Source organism: Schistocerca gregaria, chromosome X (genome assembly GCF_023897955.1).
Source record: "Schistocerca gregaria isolate iqSchGreg1 chromosome X, iqSchGreg1.2, whole genome shotgun sequence".
Lineage (NCBI taxonomy): Eukaryota > Metazoa > Arthropoda > Insecta > Orthoptera > Acrididae > Schistocerca > Schistocerca gregaria.
In genome coordinates, this window is record NC_064931.1 from 864,532,958 (window position 1) to 864,556,570 (window position 23,613).

The 23,613-nt window shown below is 37.5% G+C and overlaps 1 protein-coding gene across 2 annotated transcripts in view; it reads right to left on the reverse strand.

Moving 5' to 3' along the window:
* LOC126298367 (uncharacterized) overlaps positions 1-23,387 on the reverse strand; it is a 103,999-nt gene extending 80,612 nt beyond the window's left edge. The window contains exons 1-3 of one of the 2 annotated variants that reach the window (XM_049989667.1): positions 23,287-23,387; positions 23,118-23,214; positions 11,490-11,625 (exon numbers count right to left, since the gene is read on the reverse strand). The gene's annotated coding sequence lies outside the window, so the exon portion shown is untranslated. Of the gene's footprint in view, positions 1-11,489; positions 11,626-23,104; positions 23,215-23,286 lie in introns of both variants that reach the window. The other variant, XM_049989668.1, reaches the window with a different exon arrangement.
* Positions 23,388-23,613: the final 226 nt, after the last annotated feature.

Here is a 23,613-nt window from a genome sequence, read left to right on the forward strand (position 1 = left end):
GTGAAATTGAAGTAGATAGTTCCTGCAGAATAGTATGGGTAGAGGTTATACTTGACAATCTGACTAAACTATTAATTGGGACATTTTACCAAGCCCCCAACTCAGAAGATATAGTTGCTGAGCAGTTCAAAGAAAACCCGAGTCATTTCAAATAGGTACCACATTCATTATAGTTGGTGGTGATTTTAATCTACCCTCAATATAATGGAAAAATTACACATTTAAAGCCAGCAGCAGGCATACGTCGTCATCCGAAATTGTACTGAATGCTTCCTCAGAAAATTATTTTGAACAATTAGTTCACAAGCCCACTCAAAGCACAAATGGTTGTGAAAGCATAGTTGACCTCTTAGCAACAAATAATCCTGGACAAATAGTGAGTATTGTGACAAAACAGATTAGAGACCACAAGGCAGTAGCTGCTAGGCTGAATACCGTAACTCCTACAACCATCAAAAAGAAACGCAAAGTGTATCTATCCAAAAAAACTGAAAAATGCTCTTAACGCCTTTTTAAGAGACAGTCTGCCCTCCTCCTAATCTGATTATGTAAGTTTAGAAAAGACGTGGAATGATTTCAAAGAGATAGTATCAACAGCAATTGAGAGAAAGAACGTATTTATTGCACAAAAACGTGTTATCAGAATAATGTCTGGGGCTCATCCAAGATCATCTTTTAGACAATTATTTAAAGAATTAGGGATATTTGCCAGTAGCTTCACAATATATATACAGCCTAATGAAATTTGTTTTTAGTAACCCAGATCACTTCAGAATTAATAGCACAGTCCACAGCTACAATACTAGGAGACAGGGTGACCTTCACTACCGTTCATTGAATTTGACATTGGCACAAAAGGGGGTGAATTATACTGCCACAAAGATTTTTGGTCACTTGCCAAACAATATCAAAAGTCTGACAGACAACCAATCGGTATTCAAAAGTAAGTTAAGGGAATTCCTGAATGACAACTCCTCCTGCTCCATAGATGAATTTTTAGACATAGGCTAAAGAAATACAGTAAGTATTAACAATTGTACCATATATAAGACTAACAAAGATTATTTGGGATTAATGAATCTTTTGTACTTTGACACGTTCCACATCATTACGGAAGAATCGTGTTCATGATCCATGGAACAAGTAATATAACTAACTAACTACCAAATAAATTAATAAATGATGATACTGATCCCCCACAGTACACAAAACGGATCCGATTGCTGTTGCAGAAGCAATGAAAAAACATGCCAAATTTAAAAGAATGCAAAATCTCCAAGACCAGCAAAGTTTAGCAGAAGTTTGAAATCTAGCATGTACTTCAATGCGAGATGCTTTCAATAATTTCCACAATGAAACTGTCTTGGAATCTGGCAGAAAACCCAAAGAGATTCTGGTCATACATTAAGCACACCAGTGGCAAGACGTGATCAATACCTTCACTGCACGATAACAATGGTGAAGTCACTGATGACAGTGCCACTAAAGCAGAGTTATTAAACACGATTTTCCAAAACTCCTTCACCAAAGAAGACTAAGTAAATATTCCTGAATTCCAATCAAGAACTGCGAAGATTAGGAACATAGAAATAGATATCCTCGTCGCAAAGCAGCTTAAATCACTTAATAAAAGCAAGGCTTCTGGTCCAGTTTGTGTACCAGTAACATTTCTCTCAGAGTAGGCTCATACAATAGCTTCATATTTAGCAATTATATACAACCGCTTGCTCACAGAAAGATCCGGACCTAAAGACTGGAAAATTGCTCAAGTCACATCAAAACCCAAAAATGGAAGTAGGGTAATCCATTAAATTACAGATCCATATCACTAATGTAGATTAACAGTAGGGTTTTGGAACATATACTGTATTCGAACATTGAAGAAAACTTAGTCATCACAGATTTAGGAAATATTTGTTCTTGCGAAATACAACCAGCTGTTTATACTCGTGAAGTAATGAGTGCTATCGACAGGGGATGTCAAATTGACTCCATATTAATCATCTTGGTATTGAAGCTCTTTTCTTCCGTGTTTGCTTTAACAATACATATGTTTTTGGATAGGGTCCGCCTTTAGCAAAACAGTTTTGTTTTTTAACCCAAACATGTTTCACTGCAGTTGCAGCATCCTCAGTGGGCTTTTATTTTACATCTGTTAAAGATAAAGAACGTTCTTTGTTGTTTTGTATACATGCAGCTATTAGTTTTTAAAAATGTAATTACAGATATTTGAAAAAAAAACACAAATTATGAAAAATTCATACCTTTTTACCACATGGTGTGGTTTTACTGACTTGTGTTTCTACAGTGACTGTTTGTTCCACAATTTGTCATCTGCAACCACTTATACCTTAAAGTAGATAAATTGTTTGAGCCAAAAATATTCAGTGTTTGACAGTGATGAAGACGAAAAAAGTGTAAGTGAAACACTATTTAAACAGACGCGCACACACACACACACACACACACACACACGCACACACACACACACACACACACACATTGAATTAAATAATTTCAGGCATAGTAATAACATAGTTCTTAAAATCGTAATTTTTGGCTCAAACAATTTATCTACTTTAAGGTATAAGTGGTTGCAGATGACAAACTGTGGAACAAACAGTCACTGTAGAAACACAAGTCAGTAAAACCACACCATGTGGTAAAAAGGTATGAATTTTTCATAATTTGTTTTTTTTTTTCAAATATCTGTAATTGCATTTTTAAGAACTAATAGCTGCATGTATACAAAACAACAAAGAACGTTCTTTATCTTTAACAGATGTAAAATAAAAGCCCACTGAGGATGCTACAACTGCAGTGAAACATGTTTGGGTTAAAAAACAAAACTGCGTTTTGCTAAAGGCAGACCCTATCCAAAAACATATGTATTGACTCCATATTTTTAGATTTCCAGAAGACTTTTGACACCGTCCCTCAAAAGCATCTTCTAACTAAGCTGTGTGCCTATGGAACGTCGCCTCAGTTGTGCGACTGGATTCGTGATTTCCTGTCAGAAAGGCTCGTAGTAATAGATGAAAGTCATCAAGTAAAACAGAAATAATATCTGGGGCTTTCCCCAACGAAGTGTTATAGGCCTTCTATTGTTCCTCATCTGTATTAACGACATAGTAGGCAATCTCAGTAGCAGTCTTAGATTCTTTGCAGATGATGCTGTCATTTGCCATCTTGTAAATTCATCAAATAACAAAAATATGAATTGCAAAATGATTTAGATAAGATATCTGTATGATGCAAAATGTGGCAATTAACTCTGAATAAAGGAAAGTGTTAAATTATTCACAAGAGTATTAAAAGAAATCCGCTAAATTTTGATTACACGATAAGTCACAAATCTGAAGGCTCGAAATTCAACTAAATACTTAGGCATTGCAATTACAAATGCCCTAAATTGGAATGATCACATAGATAATGTTGTGGGTAGAGCCAACCAAAGACTGATTTACAGGCAGAACACTTAGAAGGTGCAACAGGTCTACTAAAGAGACTGCTTACACTGTTTGTCCACCCTATCCTGGAGTATTGCTGTGCAGTGTGGGATCTGCATCAGGTGGGATTGACAGATGATTTCAAAAGAGTTGAAAGAAGGATGGCTCATTTTGTATTATTGTGAAATAGGGGAGATAGTACCACAGACATGATACGTGAAGGAGTGGCAATCATTAAAACAAAGGCATTTTTCCTCGCGACTGAATCTTCTCATGAAATTTCAATCACCAGTTTTCTCCTCTGATTGCAAAAACATTCTGTTGGCACCCACATAGTGAGAAATGATGATCATGATAAAGTAAGAGAAATCAGGGCTCGCACAGCAAAATTTAAGTGCTCCTCTTTCCCCTCTCACGCTGTTCGAGAGTGGAATGGTAGAGAGACAGCTTGAAGTTGGTTCATTGAACCCTCTGCCATGCACTTTATTGTGAATAGCAGAGTAATCACATAGATGTAAACACATAGATGTAAATGCAATTCCAGATTATTCTGTTTGTTAGTAATACAAAACTGATTTCAGATTTATTACATAGTGTGTAGACACTACATGTCCAGCAAACACTGGATAGGAAACTAATCTTCACCATCAAGATACTCATGGAATTACTTTACAGGAGGGTTGCATTAATCACTATCATCAAATTTCAAGTGGTTTATAATTCCCATCCAATCTACTAGACAAATGTATTAATAAGAGGAAGATATGGTTTAATAACCATACATACAGCACGGAGAAGACCCAGACAAAGACAGTATGAATAAGACAAAAATAGTAACCCAACTTCCATTACCTCATCAAATACTGCATTGGAAAAGTAAAAGAAACACTGCTGGGGTCTACTTTGGTCTGCGATATCAGGAGACTAATATTTCTTTCTAATTCAAACTGTCTTCCCTATATTCAAGATCTGTATAACCTGCTCACTTCGCTGAGACTGGAGTACAACAAAACATTTTATATGAGTTTAAATTTCGACATTAGCCATCTGGAATTTTTAAGGCAGGATACTGTAACTAGCCGAAGTTTTTCTCTTGACAACGTGAATCAGACTTGTACAACAAAATATTATACCGGACTCAATTGTATCCACAATCTTGGGTGTTTCAGGGTGAAGCAAACTATTGTGTATCATGAGATCAGAAATCAGAGAGAGAGAAAAATCAGATGGCATATAGCACCAGGCAAAAATAATCTTCCATCACACATCTTGTAATAATAGTTCCTGATACAGCTGACACCACACCGGCACTAATACAGAATCAACTGAGGAACAATCTGTAACATGTTCAACCGTTATGTAAACGGCTGTGTAAATCATCTTACATAAGCTATGAGAAGAGCTCCAACCACCTACATGCAGCAAATGAAAATGACCGAAAGCGTGTCAAGAATAAATTAAGAGTATGTGTGCCAATTACTGCATATGTTATGCACACACACACACACACACACACACACACACACTAATTACTTAGTCATTAGTTTTTTATGACACACATTACATCTTCTCTGTAAGATTCTGGAACTTTGTGATAGGAGTTACTGCAAACTGTGTATACTATCCCAACAGTGCTCAATAACACACTTCTTGAGCTGCTACCAAATGCAGAATGTTTTGTACAGATTTTTAAATTGCTTTCAAGATGGCAGCTAGGCTAAAAGTTAAGCATAGGTCTTTCCAAAAGAAAGTGAATGATGGTGTATAAGGAAAATTTGTGGAAACTAAAGATGACATTAGCAAACTGAATGAATGCATACCAAGTTTAAGGTTTATAATCGGTACTTTAAAAATGGGAATTACCAAACCATAGCATAAAAAAGTCAACTGAAGATGCTAAAATTTGTGTGTAATAGTGCAACACTTACAAGAAAGTGGACATCACTTATTATGTAAGTGCAGTATACAGTTCTTGTGAATGATGTGAAAAGTAAAAGGACAATGTGAATAAGGTTGGAGAAGAAAATATACTGACACAGACCAATAATAAATCAAGCATGAATTGGAAAATGCAAAGCTGCTGTCACAAAGTTGTGTTTAAGTGTTTAGTGGAACAACACAAAATGACAAAAACTGTGAACTCCAACTGTTAGTTGTTTATGACAGTCATGACCATGAACTTGCAAATAAACTAGCAGAAATTCCACATAAAACAAAGACTACATCTGAATGGCTTGCAGAAAGTATATTTGGAAAACACAATAACCAAGGGGAGGGGGGGAAAACACTAATGTAACTTCAAAACTAAAGTGACAGTCAACACCATCACCAGGCCCAAAAGGAACGGCAAAAACACCTTAAAAAGAAGTATAAGTGGTAGAACCATTATCAGTGGCAAGAAAACATGCAAAAAAGGCTAGGAGTCAGCAGAAGCAACAGTGGATAAGAAAACTATAGCTCCTCATCTTCCAAATACCTTTCTCACAAAGAAAAGAAAAACAAAATGTTTCCAAAATAAGCACAGCTCAGTGTTTCTCAGTACTCCACCACAATATCCTGTCCACAAGAAAGAGCAACATCTAGAAGTGCAGCTGCATACTACTGACAGCTCACTTGTTTGCATAACGACACCGAGTAGGGGATCTGAAATAATACATGTGGATCTAAACTCATAAAATCTAACATGCTGTTACAGTAAAGCCACAAAGAGGTGGTGGATCATGCATATATGTAAAGGAAGGGATTATGTATTAAGTTAGAAGTGACATTTCATTAAGTGAGGAACAACATGTAGAGGTATCAGCTATAAAGACATGAAAGCCACCTGTGCTTCAAAGACTAACTGTACTAAGCATTTACAATTCTCTCAACAGTAAAAGGTAAGTGTGGTTTGATAAGCCTGGTAAAAAAGGACAGAAAAATTGTTTGTTTAAGAAACAATCCACCTTGATTTTCACCTTACCACTAGACAATCTCCTCTGAACAATTTACACTTGGTCCAGTAATTCTCCAGTTTTTCCATCCCATCGAAAAAATAGGTTCTGTAAAACTCGGTAAAATATTGTTCGACTGCAATTCACTTCCTCATTCGATAAAAGTTTTTTCCCAGCAAGCCAAAGTTTCAAGTGAGGGAACAGGAAAAAGGCAAATGGGTAAGTCTGATTAATACCATGGACGAGGAACCACATGAAAGCCCAATTCATGTACATTTGCCATTGTTATCACTGATGCGTGGGATGGTGTATTATCTTGGTGAAGGAACACTTTTTGTGTGCCAACTTTGGTCTCTTTAGCTGATGCTAATTTTAAAAAATCCAATTATAAATCATAAGAGTCCAGTTACAGTTCTGACTGTTTCCTAATAATCTATGAAGATTATTCCCAGGGGGAAAGAGAGAGAGAGAGAGAGAGAGAGAGAGAGAGAGAGAGAGAGAGAGAGAGAGAGAGAGAGAGAGAAGGACAGTGGACATCACCTTACCAGTTAACAAAATGGTCTTTTACCTTCTTCAGTGCACTTTCACCAGGGTTCGACCATTATTTTGGCTGTGGTGTGTTATGAATGATCCAGGTTTCATCAACAGTCACAGTTCAGTACAAAAATTATAGTGGATTGTGACTAAGTATCACCCGACACTGTTCAAACATTGCATAAGATGCATTTTTGGTCAACTATGAGCAATCACAGCACCTATCTTGCACACAGCTTCTGGTCTTTCATTACCCTACCACAGATTTTGTCAATGATTTCCTTTTTAGTGACCACAACTGGACAGATGGAGTACGCTTCGTCTTCAGTGCTTGTCCGACCACATCTGAATTTATTAATCTGAAAGTAAATGGTCTTCAATGATGGCGCACAGTCCACATGAACTTCATCTACCTCTCATTTGTGTGCCAGTCCAACCCTTCAAATGAAAACATCTAGTAACAGCAAAAACTGTTTCCTTCATTTTCAATCACAGTTGACACATAGACCAAATCAGACGGCTGTCCATGAACTGTATGCTGTACATTGTTTAAATTCTTTATATGATCTTTGGAATAATCACACTTACCAACTATGAAGGCACAACAAAAAATTCCCTTCTTACATGGAAATTTACCAGACTTATAAAACCACCTTGTACCTTCACAGCAAAACTATTCCCAGTACTGGACAAAGTTAAGGTAAAATGCCTATTTGTAGAGGTCTACACAACACGTTGAAACCAGATGGGTCCTGCAACATTACGTGTAAGTATTGAATATCACCACTGATTAACCACAGCCACAAGGGTAACAGAGCATTTAGCATTAATCACTGACTATATACTAACTGACTTTGAGAAAGAAAATTGTGATGATGTAATAGATAACCTTGGACTTACTTACCATTCCAGTCAGTTCTTAAAATTAAACATAAATGTACAAGATGAAACTGTTTTCTCTAAGCCATAAACGGTTGCATTTGCCACACAAATGAACAATGAAAGATGAGGAGCAGTGTACACAGACACTAGTGCGGACGGGAAGATTTCAAAGGGTCCATCAATATTTAAGTCAAGTTCAAAGAAGTGTTCCCAAAAGCACTGAGTCATTAAAGCATAAAATAAAAGCAACTGGGTGATGAATGGGATAAGGAAATCCTCCCAGCCCTCCAGCACCTCACCAGCATAAAAAAAACCGAAATGATACTGCATTTCAAAAATATTACCAAACATGTACACACAAAAGTTTTGCTAGCAACAAAAAGGTTGCTAATTGATAAATTTATAGAAAAGGCAGAAAACAAAACAAAGGCAGCCTGGAATATCACTAAACAGGAAAACAATAGAAAAAATGACTAAACAGGTAAACATACAATTCAGCACAATGGTACCACAATACATGACCCCAAAAACTAGCATGCTTCGCAAATCAATACTTTAGCAACATAGCTACCAAACTACAACACAAATTTTACAAAATACAGCCTGTAGAACACTGAAATATGTTCCAAACGCAGTGGTGCTGCAACCCACCACAGCAGAAGAGCTGTACAAAGTTCTGTCTAACCTAAAAAATAAAACCTCAGTAGGTATTGATGAAGTGCACGTATGCTTGCTAAAAGACTGTATAGACATCAAAGACACTTTACATGAATCATTCACCACAGGTTGCTTCCCAAAGACACTAAAGCATGTAAGTGCCCTGCCTCTACATAAGAAAGGCAGCCCTGAAAAGATATATAACTATATGCCTATCTCTTTGTTGTCATTGTTATCAAAAGTAATACAATCAACAATAAAAATTAGGCTCATGGGGTACCTAACGAAGTACAATCTTCTGTGTAAAGGACAGTTTGTTTTCAGGCCTGGCACAAGCACAACACCAGCTACAGCTCACTTTACAAATGTACCGGAAGCACTAAACAAAGGAGATCGTATAAATTAGATACGATTCAGTTTTCATTCCATAGACCCAAAAAATGAGATGATTCTCGTGGGTGTGGAACATGTCAAAGTATGGCATAAAACATTTGAATATAACACTTACTACCCTGATCATTTGTCAGGAGATAGTCGAAAAAAAAGTTAATACAATGCAGTAAACTGGGGCACCTAATATTTACAGAATTAACACTGTCAGAAAGTAACACTGTTATATACTATTAATAAATTTATTGTATGAAAAATATCTAATATTGACTGTTGTGACCAAGTGTTGTCACAACTGAACTCTAACAGATATTTTTACTTAAGCTGACTTAACAGTCTGTTACAATATTCATCTATAGGGTATGAGGAGTTGCTTATCAAAAAGTTTTTCAAACTCTGTTTAAACCGTACTTTATCTACAACCAAGTTTTTAATAGTTGCTGGCAATTTATTGAAACTGTGTGTTCCTGAATATTGGACCCTTTTTGGACCAAGGTAAGTGATTTTAGGCCTTTATATAGATTATTCTTATTCCTAGTAGTGATACTGTGTACTGAGCTATTGGCTGGAAGTAGAGATGTATTACTTGAAACAAATTTCATTAAGGAATAAATATACTGAGAAGCAGTGGTTAGAATACAAAGTTCCTTTAACAGGTTTCTGCAAGATGTTCTTGAATTTACACAACAAATGATTCTCATCACACACTTTTGCACCCTAAAAACTTTTGCTCAGTTTGACGAGTTGCCCCAGAATACGATCCAATATGACTTAATAGAATGAAAGCAAGCAAAGTATGCAATTTTTTTTTTGTATTTATATCTCCTACATCTGACATATTTCTCATGGCAAATACAGACTTGTTTAGGCACTTAAGCAATTCTGTGGTATGCCCTTCCCAACTGAATTTATAATCAAGTTGTAATCCCAGAAATTTAACACTGTCAACTTCTTCGACCTGCATGTCTTCATATGTTATACTCATGCTGGAAGGAAATCTATTACAGGTTTTCAACTGCATATAGTTTGTCTTCTCGAAGTTTAATGACAAAGAATTAGCTTTAAACCACTTATTAATGTCAGTGAAAAATTTCACTTGCTACTTATTGCAGTGTTTGTATCATCTGCAAACAAAACAAACTTAGCATCTGGCAATATAACAGATGAGAGGTCATTAATATACACACAAGAAAAAGCAATGGACCCAAAATGGAACACATCATGTAATTAATTCCCAGTCAGATGAAGACAGACTGCTTACTGCACAGGTATTTCGCAACGACACCCTTTGTTTCCTATTAGACAGATAAGACAAACCATTTCACAGCATTGCCAGTGACACTATAATACTATAATTTACTTAGGAAAATGCTGTGGTTCACGCAGTCAAAGGCTTTTGACAGGTCACAAAAAGTGCCAGTAGCCTGTAATTTATTATCCAATGAATTAAGTACATTCTCACTGTAGGTGTTAACAGCTTTCTCTATATCAGAACCCTTCAGAAATCGTAACTGTGACTTGGACAATATATCATTTGCAGTCACATGCTTAAGGAGACACTCGAACACAACCTTTTCAAATATTTTTGAGAAAGCCAGCAAAAGTGAAATTGGTCATTAGTTTGATGGTGTCTCTTTAGCCTTTATACCAGGTATCTTCTTTGACTTCAGCAAAGCCTCTGATACAGTAGACCACACAATTCTGTTAAACTGGACACTACAGGTGTAAGGAGGAAAGAAACAAATGGTTTCATTTGTACCTGAAAAACAAAGTGCAACGGGTAGAGATCTCTCAAATTCCAACCATATCATAAAACACCTCACTAACCCAGAATACATTAATATTGGAGCCCCCCCCCCCCCTCCCAGGAAATGTGCTTGGCCCAATACTCTTGATATATATCAATGATTTTCCCCAGAGTGTCAAACATGGTGAAATATTACTGGTTGCCAATTACAGTAACATTCTTATTGGTGATACACCACCACGTAGGTAGACAACAAATTCACATTAAAAAAGTATTGGTTACTGCATAAGCAGAAAACCCAAAAGTAACTCAAAGTGAAAGATGAGCTCAAAGAATGTGTAAAATAGAAAATTTCTAGGAATTCATGTTGATGCACAATTAAGTTGACTGAGAAAAATACTGCCATTGGAAAGCTAATAGCTTCAACGCGCTTTGCACGCAGAACAATAAATTCAGAGTATAGTAGCTCATGCACAAGAACAACATATTTTGGATGTGTTCAGTCTCTAATTTGTTATGGGATAATATACTGGTGAAGAAATGAGCAGAATATACAAACGATCTTTAAGCTACAAAAAAGGTTTGTACAAATCATGACAAAAAGTAGCAAGAAAACTCAACGTGAGTTGTTTAAACCTAAGGGTATCTTGACTGTTCTGTGTGAATTTTGCAAACAGAGAAATCTATCAGTACTGACAGAAAAGGTCGTTACATGAACATTGAAATAGATTCAGTCACCACTTACCTCTTAGCATGTATCTTTGTTTAAATAAGTTCAATGACTTCACTCCTTTACATGAAGCAGACTTACCAAAGCCACACAAAAGCAATAATTACAGACACACAGTTATCCGTGTAGTATTACTTCATGCATTATTTATTCTATGATAAACTCACGCAATTTTTTTATGCAGCAATGAGTTGTATTTGCTTTCCGATTTCTTTCCCTTATATCCTTCCTTCACATCTGCTGTCAGCGAAGATTCTGAAGAAATACTGGCAGCACTACTGAGGCTGCTCACAGTACCCGGTTCTGAAATATGGGAAATGGACACTACTGTTGAGATTTTTGAAGTAAAAATGATGAGTGTGTGTGTGTGAGAGAGAGGGGACAGAAAGGGGGGGGGGGGGAGGGGGAGGTTAAAGCACAGGAAAGACAAGTGCCAGTTGCTGAATGTTGTTAAGAATTAAAGACATAAATCCAACTTTTTTTAATCCACTGAAGGCAGTTTCTTGGTTTAATTAGGAATAAGCCAATTATTTTCAGATTATTAAATAGTCACTCAACGAGAGATTAGATAAACAGTGTGGGAGGCAGACAAGTGAGTAATGTACAATAGTCTGATACTGTCCAACATTAAATGAGAGTTAACCAGCCAGAACTCAAGATGGTGCTGCTATCAATACGACACTTAACATGTGTAAGTACAAATGTCTTTCACATCCGTAGTATCGCAACAAAAATTAAAACAGACACTTTAAATATCTGTTTTCTAAAAGTGGAGCACTCAAATGGCTTGCTCTGCAAATTCTGTGGCTTTACGTATACTCCAACACTGATTACTTGAAACACTGAAGTATCCCCCCTCCCAAACTACAAGGAGAGAGGAAATTTAAGATTGCCCTCCCTCCCCACGGCCCAAAAGTCCTAGTTCTGGCCCTTACTGGGATAAAGGGGAATATTTGATTCTGGTTGTCAGCTTTGACCAGTGACATAGGATGAACATTGTAAACAGCTAAAATGTGGTATCACTTTTTTTTTCACATGGGCTTAGTTACAGACCAGTTTGTCACACACCAGGTTTGGTGCCTCCACACGTATTGTCTTGGCAAACTTAGAAAAACTGAAAATACACACCAAAAGCTCTGAGGTCACAGCAGCCACTAATCTAACGCCACTGTTCAAAGCTGACAACCAGTATCAAACAAGCCTCTTGATCCGATCACTGTAGTGTGAATATTAACTCAAGCTTGTACAGATTTCTTAAGAAAAGTTCTGTGAACAGTGAAAGCCTCCGGTACCCACAGCAACTTTGCTACTATGCAGTGCTATGAATTGAATTTTTTAAGATTTCAGTGCTTTTCTCTCTCAAGACAATCTTATCAGGAAGGAAGGACCGACCCACAAGCTCAAGCATGATAGGCACCAATCACAATATCTTACTTAATCATCTTAATACAAACTGCCAAATTCGTGATACTTTCTAACCGTCTCAAGAGATGTGAAGACTACTACTACTACTACTACTACTACTACTACTACTACTACTACTACTACTACTACTACTACTACTCCTCCTACTCACTCAAGCATGTTTGCAAATTTTAAAATACAGCTACCATTAGTAATGTTTTTAAAGTACTGCACAGTGGCAGTTTTAAATGATATTTTCCATTAGTGTGCTGTGACATTCGAAACATTAACTTTGACTACATTTACAATGCATAGAAGGCTTCCAGACTCAGCTTATTACTTTATTGAGCAAGAAGTCAAATCCTCTTATTATTCTCATTTTTCTATACAACCATGAAATAAAGAACTTCACCTTCTTGACAATCATGGTGCAAGGCATAAGAACAGCCTTGCAATAATATTTAGGAATATTCTGAATGAAATCAAATACTGAAAGAATCAGGAGCAGGCTAAAAATTCACATGACATTTCTGGTAACACAGAAAACCACTAGGAAAAAATGATTCAGAACCATCAAAACTAAGCATTTAATTGCAAGCATGTGATGATGATGAAGTCCCATACTCCTTGACAGAACGTACGAGACCGACACCGCTGTACTAGGCAAGGTCCTAACGGATGTGGTTTGCCATTGCCTCCTTCTGACCATAATGAGGACGAATGAATGATGATGATAACACAAGACCCAGTTATCTTGAGGCAGGTGAAAATCCCTTACCCCACTGGGAATCAAACCCGGGACCCCGTGCTTGGGAAGCAAGAATGATACAGTGAGACCATGAGCTGCAGACTGCAAGCATGTATTAGTAACAAATATTTGTTACTTTTTAGGGAGATGAAGCTGTGCAACATTCATGCCTACTGAAGTCTAAGGAAGTGATTTCAAATATTTCAGCATTGGCTTGAGGATTCCCTACTGTTATCGATGATACATTGTAACAGTCAACAGTTTGCAACTAAATTTTCCTCTAGAAAATATGACATTACTGACTGGCTAAAATGGAAGAATATTTGGATTCTAGCCAACATGGGTAAATTGATGGGTTTTGTGAATATGGAAATTGAGTTCTAAGGCTGCCACTACATCTACATCTATACTCTGCAAACCACTGAAGTGCATGACTGAGGGTATGCCACATTGCGCCATTTATTAGGGTTTCTTCCTGTTCCATTTGTGTATGGAATGCAGCAAGAATGCTTGTTTGAATGCCTCTGTGCCATAATTATTCTAGTCTTGTCCTCACGATCCCTATGTGAGTCATTCAAAGGCATTTGTATACTCCTAGAATAGTCATTTAAAGCTGATTCTTGAAACTTCATTAGCAAACGTTTCTTGGGATGGTTTATGCCTTTCCAAGTCTGACAGTTCACTTTCTTCAGAATCTCTGACACTCTCCCATGGCTCAAAATAACCTCCGACCATCTGTGCTGCCCTTCTTTGTATAGGTTCAATATCCCCTTCTAGGCCTATTTGGTACAGGTGCCACACACTTGAGAAATATTTGAGAATGAGTCAAATGACTGATTTGTAATCAATTTTCTTTGTAGATGGAGTGTACTTCCAAAGTGTTCTTCCAATAAACAGAAGTCCACCATCTGCTTTACTCATGACTGGGTCTATGTGACTATTCCATTTCGTACCCCTACAAAGTATTACACTCGGATATTTGTGTAAGTTGGCTGCTTCCAAGAGTGGCTCATTGATATTATTGTCATAATATATTTTTCATTTTGTGAAGTTCACAATTTTACTTTTTGAACATTTAAAGCCAGTTGTCAATCTTTGCACCGCTCCGAAATCTTATCCAGATCTCACTGAATATTTCTGCAGCTTCTTTCATACATTACTTCATTGTAGTTAACTGCACAATCTGCAAAAAGCCTGGGATTACTATTAATATCATCTGCAAGGTCATTAAAATAAAACATGGACAACAAGAGCACCAACACACTTCCTTGCTGCACACCTGATGTTACTTCTACATCTGATGATGACTCTCCATCCAGCACAACATACTGCATCCTTCCTACCAAAAGGTCCCCAATCCAGTCACAAATTTCATTTGATACCACACGATTGTACTTTTGACAATGAGCATAGGTGTGGTACCGAATCAAATGCTTTTTGGAAATAAAAAAATACTGAATCTGACTGCCTTGGCAACAGCCTTGCCGCAGAGGATACACCGGCCCATCATATCACCGAAGTTAAGTGCTGTCAGGCGTGGTCAGCACTTGGATGGGAGACCATCCTGGCCACCATGCACTGTTGCCATTTTTCGGGGTGCACTCAGCTTCGTGATGCTAATTGAAGAGCTACTCGACTGAATAGTAGCGGCTCTGATGAAAGAAAACCATCATAACGACCGGGAGAGCTGCCACCTCCTATCCGCATCCTCACCTGAGGATGACACAGCGGTCGGATGGTCCTGATGGGCCACTTGTGGTCTGAAGACAGAGTGCTATCTTACTGCCTTAATCCACAGCTCTCAGTATGTTAAGTATTAACCAAGTTTCAAATAATCTATGTTTTCAGAATCCATGCTGTTAGAGAAGCCTCATTATGTTTGAGCTTGGAATATGTTCTAAGACTCTACAACAAATCTATGTCAAGGATATTGGGCAGTGGCTTTGTGGATCACATCTACTACCCTTGTAGATTGGTGAGACATGTGCTTTTGTCCAAGAACTGGTCATGGTTTTTTGTTCGAGGAACGTACGACAGATTAAAGTTAGAAGAGGTACTAACTCAGCTACAAATTCAGTACAGACCCCGACAGGGATTCCATCGTGCCCTGAAGCTTTGTTCAACTTTAACAATTTCAGCTGTTTTTCAACACCACTGACACTAATACTTATTTCACTCATCTTTACGGTGGGACAAGGAATAAATCATGACAGTTCTCTTAGGTTTTCCTTTGTGAATTAATATTTGAAAACAAAGTTAGGCATTTCACTTTTACTCCCTCAGCTTCAGTTCCAGTATCATTCGCTAGGGACTGGATACTAACTTGGGTGCCACAATAGCCTTTACATCCAACCAAAATTTCTTTGGCTATTGTGAAAGATAATTTGACAATATTCTGCTATAGTAGTCACTGAAGGCTTCAAGCATTGCTCTCTTGACAGCTAAACCCGTCTCACTCACCTATTTTCGATGCAGACATCCTCCAAGAGCTCAGGTCTATTTGCTGCCATTCGATCCATCATGAGTGGGTTCTGAACTATCTGTTGTAGGCAGTTTTCAGAAAAGCATTTAGAAATGCATCACAGGATGTCTTATCACACCCACCACTGCAAAACTGTAATTTTCCCATTTTCCCTATTGATTGTGAAACTTATGTACAATCAAACTGGGGTTTCCTCTAAAATTTTCAGTTACATTGGGAGATGAGTCTGCTGGGTGACAAGAATCTAATTACTGTTTTATGCCCACATCCTATATCACTGTCATTTAGTAACAGAGCACATCTAACCTGTAAGAATTGTGCTTCACAGAATGAAAAATGGTAAATTGACAGAATGGCTGGGTCAACTCAGCCTACCAATACCGGACTTCAACTTTGTTCCATAATGTAATGGTGAGGTAGCGTGTGACGTCACAATTTGCAAACAAAAAGAGAACAGTAAACTGATAATATTTCTCTAGCATCTACATCTTCAGAATGTAGGCTGTGGTGACAGACTGATCTGTAGCGCAGCCTAAGGTCTGGATTAGGCTGGAAGATGGCCATTTGACAGTTTGTGTAGTGGTATTTTACACTTCAGTTAACCCATATGATGGTAAGTGGCACCATAAATGTAGCCTTGCCAGTTAAATGGCATAATACAACACACCACAGACATCACAATATGACTATGGGCTGTTTTTTTTATTTTAATTTTAAGCATAATCACAATATTATCAATAGTGAAAGTGTTTCAGGAACTGTGAAGAAGAAGTTGAGTAGGAGTAGGAGTAGGAGTAGTAGTAGTAGTAGTAGTAGTAGTAGCAGCAGCAGCAGCAGCAGCACCAGCACCAGCACCAAGCTATAGCACTTTAACAAAGATTTGGGGCAGGTCTTATTGCAGTTCATAAGAAAATTCATATATAGAGGCATTTTTTATCAGAAGAGATCTAGTTTGATAAGGCTAGGCCATGTAACTGGACATGACTTTATAGTAGGAACCATTCTGGGTTTTGCATGCACTAATTTAAATAAAACATGGAAACTAAATCGGGATGACTCAATTTGGATTAGAGTCCCCATACTTGTTACTAGCAGTACAGTCTTATTCAGTTCATTCCTGCTGTAAGGAGGTGAGGGTGTTTTGTACTATATACTAGGGAGCAGTGAAAGTGGCAGCTGAAGGGAGTAGGTCAGCTCCTCCCATCCCACATCTTCCCTCCATTTGTAAGTGACAATTGGACACCTTTGGCCTAGTCCGGCTTAGCCTGTGACTAAACTCTCACTTCTGCCACTGTGCCATTTCCATCACGGATACTTTCTAATATGGATACTGCCCAGGCAGCATCTTAAGAAGCAACAGCTACCCAGTGCTTACCTATCATTAACATAATTTATGTGGTAATGCTGCACTTCATTCATGCTGCCAAAAGAAAATCTTCTGGGCACTGCAGAAAGCAACAAGGGCATGTGGTGTTTCACTATGAACTTTACAGAGAATATTTGTAGAAGTACAGGCAATGTAAACCTGTGGTGAAGAAATGAAGTTTCAGTCTTTATGAAAAGATAAGTGGAAGAACAATTCAACAATTTGGAAGACTTCCAGAAAGAAGTTGTTTTATATTCAAATTCCGTCACTGTGGAAAGTATTCTACAATGCAAAAGGTAGCACATTTTTCACACAACATGATTGCTGTCACAAAGGGCCATCATTTGAGTGGTAAAATTCCAAAATCTTTGGGATTTGGGCACAAAGTGCAACGATGGAAGACTCATTCTGATGGAGATATCCAACATTGTAGGAAAGAAGAAAATATCACTCTCGATGAGACTTAGCTCAATCAAAAGGCACTTGCAGGTTGTAAGAACTGACTGGAAAACTAAACAGACATTGTCATGCAGGATCATCTGAATATGCTTTACCAACAGACCAAAGCTAATATTTGTACCTTGCAAATCCAGCAAGAATATTTCATGAATAAATGAATAGTGTTACTTAAGCAACGCATGTAACAGCAATAAATGTTATGCTTTTTGTTCCTCACCATTCCGAAAGCTGTGAACTCTGTCCCCCTCTCAGATCCCTTTCCTCACCTTCCCAAAAAATTATCAGTACAAGGCAGAATAAATGCCAGCATATACCGCTGGTCAGTGTTAGTTCCGAGGGGCAGAGTACTTTCTGCTTTGTACCGAAATTTAAAATTACACTCTTAGAAGTTCACTTAATCTAAAACAGGTTTAAAATTTTACCAATCAGCAATAATAATTTATTTGTCAGCAATATACATTCTAAAAAGCAAGAGAATATATTCACATAGAAGCTCATCTTTCACTACAGTATTTTCGAAAGTATTTTCCCGAGACACGCTTCATGACAATAATAAATTCTTTAAATGAAGTCAGTCTGCTTATCCTAAATTCACTACTACAATGGGCTATCTGCAGATTGCAGGTACTATCATTCTCAAGTCAGCACCACATAACATACTGGGCGCACATGTGGCAGACAGCATTGCCTGCTGACAGTTTGTTGGGATTTGCTGGACACACGCAGGGCAGAGGCTTCTGACCTGTCGCAACTGAGGTGTGCAGTGAGATTACAAGTGAGTAAACTATGCAGAAAAGGGAGTGGGGTGTCTTCTACACCTGCCCCTCCAGCCACCACTTTCACTCCTCCCTAGCATACTTCATTTTTCACCTTCAAATATGTTATTACCATTTACATATTCATTTCTATGACTTACGCTGCAGCAGTCTCCAGTACATGGAACTTGCTGTACGTATAAGTTTAACTTTTTTTTGTTTTTAACAGCAACAGCGTAACTGCCAGCTGCAAGAATATATGGCATTCTGCATCTCAGCCAGCAATAACACTGCCTTGTCAAAAAACATTTCATTGTAAACATTGTCATGGATTATGACGTAAGGATATAAAACTTGTAGCGTTGAACCGGGATATAAAACTGGATGAAAGAACATTGGTGCTGGTGAGTTCTCCAAATTCCCCCAAACAGATAATTTGCTAACTGTTCTAGTGATTGGTTTATGATAGTGTGGTCAAATAATTGCAACCTTTTAAACGTATTTTGGAATGTGATTCTTGAGTTTCTCCCAGCATATTTGATAATCAAAATATCCACGGGTGTACTGCTGGCCTAGTGTTGGACACTGTAGACCAGCAGTACAGATATTTTGAGTATTTTGGAATGCCTTGTTTATTCTGACAGTTACCTGTCAGTTTCAACAGAGAAATTATCAGCTACAGGTACCATCTTTCTTAACAATTCTTAAAGTATGCGATACTTCCGTACATAATTCCATTGTCCTCCGAACATTCATGAACATACTGATTGAACAGACCAATTGCACTTCCTCAAGGTACTCCTCTTACTACCTTCTTTGCAGCAAAGATATACCTAGGTGTGAATATCTAAGGCAATACAACGCAAAAAAATTGATTGCAGGAGAGGCATAAGCCAGTTTTGTTCCCTGGAGGATTTTGGAGAGGTGAGTAACCACAGAATGTTATCTAGGAATTTGTACAAGCACATTTCACAGATGTTCATAGGAATACACGAAGATTACTCTTACAGTAATGCCAATAATGAGCTAATTACAGATGAAACAAGACTAATGGCCCCATGGAAATTTGACTTCTCTGAAATGACAGTTCAATGCCATCACATCGCCAAGCAGGTGAACAACAAAAACCAATGTGGGAGATTGCAAGGAAAGAATTACTTTGTGAACTAGACTTCAGAATAAAATTTCACACATGGTTCTGGAACTACATAATCTATCTTCTCACCACACCTAATAAAGTGCACACACAAACAATATGGAAAAGGAAATAATACACTACTTTCAACATTATGGCCTACGAAGTATGAACGCAATGTAGGTAATAAACGGAGTATCTAGTAAATGACAAAGTAGCTGTTCACACAAAAAGCATGGAGAAGAAAAAGTTTGTAAAAGTGACTTAACAATCAAAGAAATGTAAAGATAAGTTCTTTGCATAATGTAGAGTTTTTAAAGCTGGCAGTGATTACAGCAAGGTTTCCTGTCTTTCTCCTTTACTTAAGTATTCTGTAGTATGTAATACCATAAGTAATATTGTTCACATTATTTTTGTAAACCTTACTTTCTTCTTGGTAGTTATATTTGCTTTTAAAAATCCAGCACTCCCGACATTTTCTTCCTGTTATCTGCACTTATTAAAACTGTATTTTCAGTACCTGACCATCCAATTATGCTTTTTCATGGCTTTCCCTAATCGCTGGAGCAAAGGTAGGTGATTCCTTTGAAGAGACTATTTCCACAGACATGTAGTGTGTGACTGGCGATAGACATTTTTCTTTATGAACTGTAATTTTATCTACATCTCTATGCAACTGCATTTTTTTGTAATGCAGCTCATGATTTGTCTCATTGTTAAAATGGTCCATGGACAAACATTTTCTATTCAGAAATGTGAATTTAGTGCGCCTGCAAATATGGCTACATGCTGAACATTTTGAAGTTTAGTTTTTTAAGAAATATGCAGAGGTAATTCTTATCCACCAACTTTTACACAACAGAAATTCTACAGATTAGGAGTAATTGTCATGGAGAAACTTTTTCAGTTAACGAATTTTACTTTGCTGTCTCTCAGACATTTTGTATCACTGGATGAGTGAACTTGTGTTGAATCATTCTGCACCACTTTCTGTGCTAATGACAACCTTAATGTGGAGTAATGAACGTCAATTTTCCTTCTGGAATGGTTATTATGTACATCATTGTTCTTATGAACTGTAGAGGGTTATTTACAACATACTTTATGAGAGAATATATATACTGTGAAGTAGCAGAAGCCCTAGTCCTTGAACAAATGTCTACAAGATGAATGTGGGTGAGCCACACACATTAATGCACCATGTTTTTGAGCAACAAAGACAGTCTTCCTTAAAGATGAGTTATCCGAGAACATTATTCCTTATGGCATTAGTTAATGAAAATATGACAACATAGTGATTTCTCTCTTCCAAGATCTGCAATGATGCCAAGTGCAAATGTAGCTAATTAAGTTAGGAGTTCCAAAATGTGCCTTTTCCAGTTGAAATTCTCATTATTGTGGACACCAAAGAATTTTGAAGTTTCCACCCTGTTTAATTCCTCACCATGCATTATACTTTTAATTTGGCCATGTACCCCTCGATGTGTAGAAGTGACTATGTTGCCCCTTTTTCACTTGAGGGTGAGACTGTTTGCAGAAAACCAGTCAATGACACTTAAGAATGTTGCTTACCATTTCTTCTGTTCCTGTAGATGTGCTTGGATTGACTACAATATTAGTCTCACCTGAAGAAAAAAATTCTGCTTCTTGAGTATCAGAAGATTGTTTACATATATGAGGAACATTTGTGGACCTATTGTGAAATCCCTTATGTGATTTCTCCCCAGCCAGAATTAGATCAAAAGGCAATGTTGGTTAAAAAACAAGTATCTGCATTCTTTTGGTGGTATATGACATCACACATTGGTTGGGCATATCAAGCCCATGAAACTTCCATAGAAAATAACAACCAGCACTATTTTCTTTTTTAATGCTTGTAAAATTTGGAGAGTGAACACACTAATGGCACTCTCAGTAGAGCAACACTTCTGAAATGCGAAGTGTGATTTGCTGAGGATATTATTGTTGCTAAGATGAGATACTAGTATAGAATAATCACCTTCTCAAAGATTCTGGAAATTGATGTCAGCTGTGAAACAGGTCAGTAGTTAACATCTCTTGTCTTTCCTAAAGAGGGGTTAAACAATGCCATATTTCAGTCTGGAAAATTGCGTTGAGTTACTGATGCATCACACATCCCAGATAAGACGGTTTATTACATGGTAACAATTTTATATTACCCAATTTGAAACGCCATCAAAACCAGATGAGAATTTATTTTCGAGACTCATAACAGAATTTTACAAGTGTTACTTTTTCCACATATTGCTGCAATTTTTCTCTTTAACTATATCCGGGCTTTTTAGTATATTTAAGAAACTTAATATATTTGCTGCCTGTGACGTTGTTTATAGCCCTCCCATTCAGTCCAATGGTGATGTTATCCTGTTCTGTGGCTGGCGTTGCATGTCTTGTTCCCCTACATTCCACATAGCCTTATGCCTATTGTCGGAATGACCGATTTCTGAATTATGTGCATGTTACCTTTTTTTAAAATAATCTTTCTTAGTAATTTCGAATAGTTTTTATAGTGTGCAACTACTGCATGATCTCTACTTGTTCTTGCCAACACATTCATTCCCCTTTTCCTTTCACCTGATATTTTACTCCCCCCTAGTGATCCTTTTAACATGACTGTTCAATGTTCTTTCTGCTTAGCTTATATGGAAAGCTATTTTCAAATGACAATATAAATTTATCATGGAATTGATTTTGTTAACATTTGCTTCAATATATATTTAATCACCATTCATCTCTTTTCAGCTATTCGTAAAAGCATCTGGCCTGGAGTCAATTATTCTGACGCCCACTGAAGAGTGTCCATACTGTAAGGCACTATGTTATTTATCCCCATCAAAGAAGTTTAGAAATGAAATGACAGTATCTCCCCGTTGGAAATAGTAGCCAGAAACAAATCCCACTTAAGATATTTTGTACTTCAATTTCTTTGTTCAAACTAAACAATGCTGAAAAACTATTTGGTTATGCACCAATCTATCACTTATAAAATGGGTACAAGCTGTTCAGTACACACAGCACAAAACATGAATTGGGGCTTGTGTACTGCTAATTTAACATAGGGTAGACCAATTTTCTTTTATCTCCCTATGTAGTTTTAGGTTGTGTAGAATGGAAAGTAACTACGTTTGACCCAAGTGCTAGGCGCTATTTCTGTGAGAAAACACTTCCCATTGTAATTTGTAATCTAGTTCTTAAATTGTTCATCATAAAATAAATTTATTTCGAAAATAATTTCTCCACAATTACTTCAGTATTTATTAATGGGCTATTGACATATTTCATATTACACGGAAAAACAACTTACGGTAGATACCATTATATGATGAAGTGCGATCGATACAAGGCGCAACACAGCATCGTCTTTAAAGTATTACACATTCAATAGGCTGCATAAAATCGCGAATGAGTTTACCAAAGAATATTACCCGGGCTTTCCTTGTCCGACTCGGGCGCTTCTCCTGCGACTATTATGCCCTGTAAACTGCTAGCCCTCAAAATTCCAGCCTGTTGGAATGGGGCATCCTGAAAAACAATGCATATACAACAATTGCAATACACATACGAAATATACACAACTGAAATACATCACACTACCAAAACAGCTAATGACTCGCCACTACTGTCAGATTCAAGATCTTCTCCAGAAACTACGCCCGGCCAGCTTCCTTCCCACACTCAATCGATCTGCAACGCACTTCTACGCACAGACATTCCAACGGTCGTCGGATAACAAGCAATCACTGCCGTCAAGGAGCTTCGTATATAATCACTGTGATGAAGCACCCTTACTTCGGGTACACACACCCAACTCACGCAACTAATGCGCCACCAGAGCTCGTGGCATTTTGTAACGGCATCGTGAGCTACCGTTCACACAAATTCTATGCAGTTGCACACCTTTCAGTATGGTGTCAACTGAAA